The sequence below is a fragment of the Diabrotica virgifera genome, chromosome 5 (genome assembly GCF_917563875.1).
Source record: "Diabrotica virgifera virgifera chromosome 5, PGI_DIABVI_V3a".
In the NCBI taxonomy this organism is placed as follows: Eukaryota; Metazoa; Arthropoda; class Insecta; order Coleoptera; family Chrysomelidae; genus Diabrotica; species Diabrotica virgifera.
Genome location: NC_065447.1, coordinates 195,135,507 through 195,145,771, shown reverse-complemented (window position 1 = coordinate 195,145,771; position 10,265 = coordinate 195,135,507). Strand labels below are relative to the sequence as shown.

General features: G+C 32.3%; 1 long non-coding RNA gene across 1 annotated transcript; it reads left to right on the top strand.

Moving 5' to 3' along the window:
• Positions 1–7,699: 7,699 nt before the first annotated feature.
• LOC114325007 (uncharacterized) lies at positions 7,700–8,237 on the top strand. The gene is made up of 2 exons (XR_003651628.1): positions 7,700–8,032; positions 8,132–8,237. It is a non-coding gene; the product is annotated as an uncharacterized LOC114325007 (long non-coding RNA).
• Positions 8,238–10,265: the final 2,028 nt, after the last annotated feature.

Genomic DNA, 10,265 nt, shown 5'->3' with positions numbered 1-10,265 from the left:
AATGTTGCCGTTATTTTCAGTCATGAATTTTTCTACGATATTTTCAGATGATAAATACAAACATATTCTATTGTTTGATAATCTAGAGCAGAATAGTATATTTTTTGGATGGATGATTTTTCCCAGCGGGAGGAGGTAATCTTGTATTTTCGCATCTTCAATGGAATTAAAAATGATTGCCTGGCGCTTAGAGGGATGTTTTTGTTGAATAAGCGCGGTAGAGTAACTTCTTGGTGTAGAATTATCCATTTGAGAATTTCCTGGTAAATTTATTTCACCGCTTTGTGACATCTTGATCGATTTTTAAACATTTCTAAGTACGGACCTGTCCCCGGCTGGGAAAAAAGCCGAGTGGACACACCGGTCGATGGTAATTAAATGTTTTTGTTTAACGTCAAGCAGATTTCGATATAAAAATTTACAATAATGTTAAATACTAATTAGATGTTTTCTGTGGAAATTACAGTAAAACTGTACTTACAAATTTGGAAAGTTGAGATTCAATTGATCACTAATAACTTCACCAAGTTTGGTTAAATTTTGAAAACTTATTCTCACTTAATTTGAACTATTTTGTAGAGCCAAAATAAACACACCGTTCCGACATACAGTCAGGATCGGCCTCCAAAACTTTGACATTTCTTGGTTTACATTTTTAATTCTCTTGTACCATAACTGTATTTGCTTCTAATAAGTGATTTGTTAATAGGCCTGGATCCCGCGTACCAAAAAAAGTTGATTAATAGCAAGCTGAAAATTTGTTAATAGCTTAACGGTGTCTAGTCGGACAAACTTTGATGGACGGGAACACTGGAGCAGGGGAAGTTTTATTTGTGGAACAGTTTAACAATGTGAAACGTCAGCTTACGGAAACGCCCCATGTATTTTGTCCGACAGAACTTCCAATTGATTTGTTACCGTTTCATTAAACTCTCATGCAAAAATCAGACTGCTATTTATCACCAATATAATTTCTGTCATTTGTCATATTCTTCGTGTTCCACTAATTAAAATGCCCAGTTGGTGATAAACACCAACCTGATTTTTGCATGAGAGTTTAATGAAATGGTAACAAATCAATTGGATGTTATGTCGGACAAAATACATGGAACGTTTTTGTAGTCTGACGTTCCAAATTTTTAACCTGTTCCACAATTAACACTTCCTCTCTTACAGTGTTCCCATACATCGAAGTTTGTCCGGCTAGACATCGTAAAGCTATTAACAAATTTTTACCTTGACATTAATCAACTTTTTATTGGTACGCGGGATCCAGGTCTAAAAGGTTAATGATCTTATGTTATCTACCTATTAGAACAAAGGTCCAAGAGGTTTCTGACCAATTGGAAATACTTTACAAATAGTCCAGTAAAATAGGTTTGAAAATCAATATTTATAAATCCAAATCCATGAAAATAAATGTAAGGAACAACATACTATTTACTATTACTATATATTAACAACATTCAGATTGAAAATGTGGAAAACTTTACCTATCTTGGAAGTGTCATAACAGAAATCGGAGGTACAGAAGACAATATTCTTATAAGGGTACAAAAAACTCAACAATGTTTCAGCATGTTCAACCCTGTTTAGAGCTCTGGTCAGTAATATACTACATAGACAAAAATCCGAATATTCCAGTCAAATGTCATTTGTCCTTTCTCCTTAACATTACATTTCGAATATTTGTAATGAAAGACTTTGCCCACCTCAGTTGAATCCTGAGATTTTATCTGCCATACAACATAAAAACAAAATTAGGGAATATAAATACTTGCAAACTATGCAAACAAGTTTAGCTGCAAGTATTATGGCCCTTTATAAAGAGGTCAAATTGGGACTAAACGAAAAAAGGAATATCGAAACAATTGCCAATTCCATAAAACTCAATATAGAAGTGTTTTATAAGATGTCCTTGCACAGGAAATTATTAGACGAGCAACCTATAGATAAATATATATTTGGGGAGAATTTGATTGAAATGTTGAAAGAAAGCAAAGATACAAGATCAGCAACTTTTCAAATCAGCTCTATAATGAATCCACAAAAAGTCACTATTTGTCCGAAGACCGCGCCACAACGCCAAGCTGTTTTTCCACTCAGCATCCAACAAGAGTTCTTCCAGAATCTAACAACTTCAATCAGCAGCGTTTAAACTTCAATCCAGTCTCGAACAGACCAAGATTTCGACAAAGCCAGTACCCAAATCAGTCTCAACCAACATCGAGATACAAACAGTCAAGCAGACAACAGGACCAAAACCCAACCAGAACAACCAGGAGGTCATACTAAAGGTAAATAAAAAATCAGCAGGAAATGTGACTAATTATTATGTTAAAAACTGGAAAAAGATTATTAACTATTTATATGGGAAATAAGCCACAATTAATAAAATGTATAATATATGTCTGAATTGCCAATATAAATTAGTCAGACTAAATAAATTATTAGAAGAATATTTTACTTAGCAACAACATTTTTGTTTATTTTAGTAGTATTTTGTATTTTGAAAACGACACCCGATTTGGGCGACGAAACGTTAATAAAATTATTTTTTTTTCAATTTAATTGTGGCTTATTTCCCACATAAATAGATAATCATAATAATTTCACAAGTAAATAGCTTCAGAACAATATGGAAAAAGATTACTTCAGACAAAAAAGTTTTAAGTTGGGTCCAAGGTTTTAATATTTTATTTAAAACAACACCGTCTCAAGAGAGAGCACCAAAAGTTTTCATAGACCCAAATGAGTCGTATGATTTAGCTATAAGACAATTACTGGAAAAGGGAGCTATTTCTCCTTATTCAAATACAAGAGAGCAATTCCTTTCTTCATATTTTCTAGTGTCCAAAAAGGACGGAAGTCATAGATTTGTTTTAATGTTAAAACAGTTAAATTTCTTTATCGAAGCCCCACATTTTCAGTTGGAAAACTATAGGTCAGTTCTCAAGCTCATTTTCAAGGGTTGTTTTATGGCAAAAGAAGATTTAAAAGATGCCTATTTTGCTATTCCTCTTAACATGAAACTTCAAAAAAATATTTAAAATTTGAGTACAAAAATATTCTACATCATTCCAACTAATTACCATTTGGTTTGAATATCTCGCCTTTTATATTTACGAAAACTTTAAAACCAGCCTTAAACAATCTAGGAACAAGAGGCTTTACTTCTGTCATTTTTTAGATGACGTTTTACTGATTTCAAAATCATATTTAGAATGTAAAGAAAATATTGTTGAAACTTGTTCTATGTTTTCTCGCCTGGGATTTACTATAAATAAAGAAAAAAGTATACTTTCACCCATACAAATTATAACCTTTCTTGGTTTTACGTTTGATTCTAATAAAATGATATATTTGGCACCTGCTGACAAAAAAGAAAAAATAATTAATAGTATTCAGTCCATCAAAAATAAAAGAACATGTAAGATAAGATTATTTGCAGCTTTAATCGGTCAGTTGGTAGCAGTTTGTCCTTCAGTTAAATATGGAAAATTATACTTAAACAATTTAGAAAAAGAGAAGTGGCTTGCTATTTCTAAAACTAATAGTTTTAACACAAAAATAACTATACCTAAATACTTGGAAAACAATTTCAATTGGTGGTTAAATAATATACCAATTAGTGAACAAAATATAAAAGAATCTAATTATGTACTTGAAATATTTTGTGATGCATCTCTTTTAGCATGGGGAGCATGCTGTAATGATAACAAAACTCATGGTTTTTGGAGTTAAGAACAGCAAGAACTACATATAAATGTACTTGAGTTATTGGCAGCATATAATGGCTTGAAATCCTTTTCCAAGGAATATAGGAATTGTAATATTTTGCTAAGAATAGATAATAAAACAGCTGTATCTTGTATTAACAATATGGGAAGTGTGCAATACTCTAATCTTAACAACATTTGCAGAGAAATTTGGCAATACTGTGAAATAGGAATATAAAAATATTTGCAGAATCTTATATCAGTACGAAAGAAAATATTATTGCTGACTCAGAGTCAAGATCTTTGAAAATAGAAACAGAGTATGCTTTAAGTGATAATTGTGTTAATATAATTTTTAAGCAGATTCATATTCCAGAAATCAATTTGTTTGTCACATATCTTAACAAAGAATGTGCAAGTTATGTATCCTGGAAATCTGACCCTGAATCGGAGAAAGTTGATACCTTCACTCTAAATTGGCATGGATTAAAATTTTATGCTTATTCGCCTTTTGCCATTATTCCAAGAGTTTTAGAAAAAATCATATGTGACAAAGCAGTAGGAATTGTGGTAGTACCAGAATGGCCAAATCAGCCTTGGTACCCAACCTTAAATAAACTGATATCAGTCAAAAAGATAATTTTAGAACCTGATAAAAATTTAATTTTAAAGCCTTTTAGGCTTCCATATCCTGGACACCAACATCTTACCCTGCTTTTAAAAAAAAAAGGTATTCCTGAGGATTCCATCCCAATTATGGTTGCATCTATTACAGCAAAAACACTAAATTTATATGACACAGTTTTCAAGAGATGGTGGAGCTATAGTATAGAAAAAAACATGGACCCTTTTGCTTATAAATTATCAAATATTATTAATTTTATTAAATCTATCGTAGATCAGAATTATATATTTAGCTCTATAAACATTCATAAAGCTGCATTGGCATTGATTATTTCATTCATAGGAGATTCTGACCAATAGAAAGCTACAGAAATCTAAATTAAATCGATAATTTTTGATAATTTCCCGTCGTCAAGTTTATTACGTCAGATGCCCTTCGTTGCTACGAAAAAATACATTCAGTGACATTAATGACAATTAATGTTTTAAAAATTATAAAAGTGATGACTTTCAACCGTGAAATATTTATAACAACTGTGTGTTTAATTGTACTAATTTGTACTTACATAAATAAATTACAATAAAATTTTGGTTTTGAACAGTTTTATTCATGAAATAATCGCAACAAATTACACTCGATCTCTAAAATTAATATAGAATTTTTGCCCTCGTGACACTTTGAAATAATTTCACTCGCCTTCGGCTCGTGAAATTAAAACTGTCAAAGTGACACTCGGGAAAAATTCAATAATTTTAGAGCTCTTTTACAATTACTACTGATAATAGATATTCCAGAAAATCATAAAAACATTTTAAAAATTTTTACACATGTGTATATTATAATCTCAAACTTTCATTGCCCAAATATCAATTTACTTGGGACCCTCAACCAGTATTATTTTAATTAGAAACATTATTTCCTCTCACAGGTCTTTCCTTGAAAGGACTTACTTACAAACTTGTAATGTTGATTGCTCTGACTACAGCTCACAGGTTGCAGACCCAAGCCCTAATAAAAATTCAAAATATTTTCATGGATCAAGATAAAATTAAGATTTTGATACCAGATAAGATAAAGACTTCTTCGAAAAATAAAAATCAACCTATTTTAAGATTTCCCTATGTTAAAGAAAAACCACAGTTGTATGTAGCATCGACTTTATGTCACTATCCAGAGATTTCTAATAACATTCGTCCTCAATCAGAGGACAATTTGTTTATAACTATAAAAAACCATATAAAGCAGCATCTACGCAGACTTTGAGTACATGGCTAAAAGATGGTTTAAAATTGTGTAACATAGACACCAATTTTTAAAGGGTATAGTGTTAGACATGCATCTACGTCAGCAGGAGCTAGGACTGGATTAAATATAGAAACTATTAGAGAGACGGCGGGATGGACAGAAAATTCTGAAGTATTTAATATTTTTTATAAAAAATTTCTAGCAAAATATTACGGACTCATTGCAAAAACTATATTGTCTCTTTAGTCCATGTATGCTTTTTCGTTTGTTTATTTTTTGTTATGCGTTTTTAATTATATATTTATGTTATTATTATTATTTCATAAGAACATTAATATTCTTATTATTTATGAACATTACTCTTATTTGTTCTAATATGTTCTCAATTTTTGTAAAGTTCCTAATAAAAAAAATGTAAAGTATCGATTTTTGGATTGCAATATAGTCTTGTTTATTTATCGCACAATATTAATTAATCTTTCAACAGCCTACCATTAGTACAAATGTTCGAAATGTAAGATAGGACAATTATGATTGTCCTTCCTTAACAGGTAAGTCAACCAATCAGTTAAGTATATTTTTTCTACGACCGTTTAATAACATGCTCATTATTCGCTATTTTTTTATAGATACTAGCACCTATTACTGTACCCGTGAGTAATAATTCATTACTCACGGGCTGAAGTTACTCACGGGTCATTATTCACGGGCTGAAGTTAGATTCAAGTGACGCATACCACTTTTAATATTAATCTTATATAAACTGCAAATAAAATTACTTAAACTTGTTTATTTAATACAATAATTATTGTAATTTATATCAATAATTAACTTAGAAAAATTTTTAAAGGAATTTTAACTGTAACAATGTCAGTATATTTTTTACGTTTATATCTTGTTTACTAAAAATTTTGACGTTTATCATTTATTTTAGTGACAGTGACATTAGCGCATTTTGTTTATGTTAATTGGAATTTATAACTAATATTGTGTTTATTTTTCAAATTATATTGTGTTAAATATGTTATAACATATTATGTATAGTTATAATATTGTATTATATATAGTTAAATGTAAATATAAATTATAACTATGTATGTATATATGAAATACGTCCACCGACAACAGCCATTTCCTATTTATTAAATTCACTGACAGTAGATACAATTTAAGCTTATAATTTTTCGAAAACGAATATAACTTATAGAACTTATAGAACTTATATTTACTATTTCTAGTTGTATTTTTACAATAAATAAGAAGTTGGTAATAGTATGCAACCAATTATTCAGCCACGTGCTAGGGGTAAATAGCATTTAGGTATTTTTGTAAATTATTATAATTTAAATCTCGAGTAGTTGATAATTAAAATTTTTACTAATTAAAATAAATAAAGGTCGTAGAAAAAGTATAGTATTCTACTCGCATGTAATGGCTATTACTCACTCTGATGAATTACGACACTCGCCTACGGCTCGTGTCGCAAACTTCATCATCGTGAGTAATAGCCATCATTACATGCTCGTTGAATAATATACTATTAATCTACGGGTGTGAATCCTAGAAAGTGACAAAAACCCTTACATACAAACTGCATGTATTTGCTTATAAATGTCTACGAATAATTGTTTGAATTTTCTGGCTTAACATCATCAGAAACTAAGATCTGCTACACCTGACCGAACAGAACAGGACACGAAATGAAATAAATTCCAGAAAGTCGGGTTGGATCGATCACACACTCCGAAAAAATAGCTCCAGTATTGCAAAGTCTGCCCCACAGTGAAATCTCTAAGGAAAAATTAAAAGAAGTCGCCCAGCACAAACTTAGAGATTAGAGATCGATATTGGACGAGATAAGAGGTCAAGGAAAGTCTTAGAATGAGGCGAAGAAAGTCTTAGCGCAAAAGAGAACTTAATGCAACGTAGAATGAAGTAAACACTTCTGTTGTATGTAGGCATATTAATATACCTACATACAACAGAAGTGTTTACTTCATTCTACGTTGTTTTAACGAAGGTATACAGCCAACTACAGGGTTTACCCCTTTTAAGTTAGAACTTAATGGTGCGTTTTTACTGAAGCTATATTCTCCACTCAGGAGCATAGCTTCTGTTTAGTAATTAACTCAAAATCACGAACACTTTGTAATGATATGCCGATATGCTGAACATGCCTCGACACTGGGAACCGAGCGATTCTCTCAATTCGCGCAGATGCCCCCACCGAGTTCCACCTCTCCGAGACAACACCGGCACACGGATATTTAAGAAGGTCGCAAGCAGAAATCAGTCAGTCCTGAACGACCGTTCTGGGCTGCATAACCAGCCAAGCGAAGTGAGCGAGGCAAGCCGACCTGAGTCGCGACGTGCACTGTTTTGAGGTGATTTGTAAACTTAGGCAGGCCAACTCGAGACGAGACGCAAGGTGTACCGAAGTGAGGTAATTTGCGACTCGCAATTCAACGGAGGCAAGCGTAGTGAGCGAGCCCCGATAAATATATATTTGAATACCGCTATTAATTTTGTTCTTCTGTTACAGACGCCCATCCGGAGGAGGACTTCGCTGGGACGAAATAGAATATTAAATTATTATTTTGCCTTATATTGTACATCATTTAGAATTAATAGATTTGCTTTGTTTTCAACCTGTGTTTTACTGAATCTGTCGTCCTGAAAGAACTACCCGTTACAAATTTATCCTTTCCTTCTTTTTGCTAAATAATAATTTCAAAATCATTAACACCAAAATATTTTGATCTTCAGTTTCAGTTATTAATTAAAAAAAAATGTCGTTAACTTTCAGTAAAAATCCATCTAGTTTTTATAAACATTTTCATAAAAGTAGTAAGCTAATGTCAAATTGAAAATTTGTAATTAAAATCAATTTTCTCACAAACTTTCTTCAGAATTGTCTGAAAACAATTTCCAGTTTCATAAAAAAATGTAGTCTTATAAAATTAATTGCGGCTTATGCTTACATATAAAATATTCACGGTAAATTTGGTTATTCCACTTAATATTTGTGCCAAACATGTTTTATCCTCCTCGAAGTAAATTATGCACGCCGGTGTACAAGAATCATATGCAAACTACGGTATGCAAAGCTCTTAACTGATTCGAGTGCTTTGTTAACTAGGAAAACTGGCAGAAACTGACATTGGCTGGCATGTAAGGGCATTTATTATCGTACCTATTGAAGTGCATATCGTTTTTTATTAGCCATTAAAAACCTGCAGGTGCTAAAACTTTTGTTTTTGAAGTAAAGTGGATTTGTTTTAAATATGAACTATTTTGAATTTATTTGTTGCAAATTGTTCACATACGTTTTCAATTGCATATAGATGATTGTGGTCACTGTCCTAAATATTTTTTTGAAAATTATAGATCTCTATACTTCTGAAGGGCAAACTATAAATATAAACAGTAGGGTAACTTGTGGGCTGAAAAGTTCGTAGGCTAACATAGAAAGAAATTTTTTTGGTAAAATTTGATTTTATTATTTAAAATATTTACCTTCGAGGGTGATACAACGATTATGGCGGGCATACAACTTTTCAATAGCATTTTTATAATACAATTTGTCTTTAGCCTCCAAATAAGCCTCAGTTTGGGCGATTAACTTTTCATTGGTGCTAAATTTTTTTCCAGTGAGCATTCTATTGAGGTCAGCTAATAGGTAGTAGTCTCCGGGAGCCACATCTGGTGAATACGGTGGCTGCGGAGGCAATTCGAATCACAATTCATGAAATCTTGCGATCATTTTCATTAATTTGTTACACGGTGACTTGTCTTGATGAAACAGCTCTTTATTTTTCTTCAAATGGGGGCATTTTTAGGCGATTTCGCAATTTAATAGTCGTTGTTAATGGTTTTTTCGTTTTCAAGATACTCGAGGAATTTTATACCATGCGCATCCCAACATACTGATGCCATAACCTTGCCAGCCGACTGTTGCGTCGGCTTTCCACGCTTTGGAGTCGGTTCATCACGTGCAGCGTGCAGTTAACCCGGCAGGCTGTCGATTGGACTCCGGTGTGAAATAATGGAGCCATGTTTCATCCATTGTAATATATCGACGCAAAAATTCGGTTTTATTACGATTGAATAGCTTCAAATACTTCTTAGAAACACCAATTCGTTGTTGTTTTTGATCGATTGTGAGCTCTCGCGGCACCCACTTTACACAGAGCTTTCGCATACCCAAATACTCATGCACAAGATATCCAACATGTTATTTTTATGTCTCTCCAGTCTCAGCTTTCTCGAACAATTTCAATTTATGGTCATCCAAAATTATTTTGTGGACTTTTTTGATGTTTTCATCGGTAACAGAACAGCCCCTTTTTAAGGCGTCCACTGCATGCATCGTCCTCGGTGCTCATTTCGCCTCGTTTAAACTTAGCAAACCATTCCTCAACGGTTGATTTTCCTGGTGCAGAGTCCGAATATTGTTTATCAATCCAAGCTTTGGCTTCAACAGTATTTTTTTCGCCAAAAAGCAGTCAACTATTAAGGTACGGAATTCCTTTTTATCCATTTTTTTAAACTAACAACATAAGTTGCTTCACTTAAAATGCTATATCTCATAAACTAATAGTTCGACAGCTGTCAAATTTATAAACGCATCTTTTGAAGGTTGGGGCTGACCAAAAATCATATGGATTTAACACCAG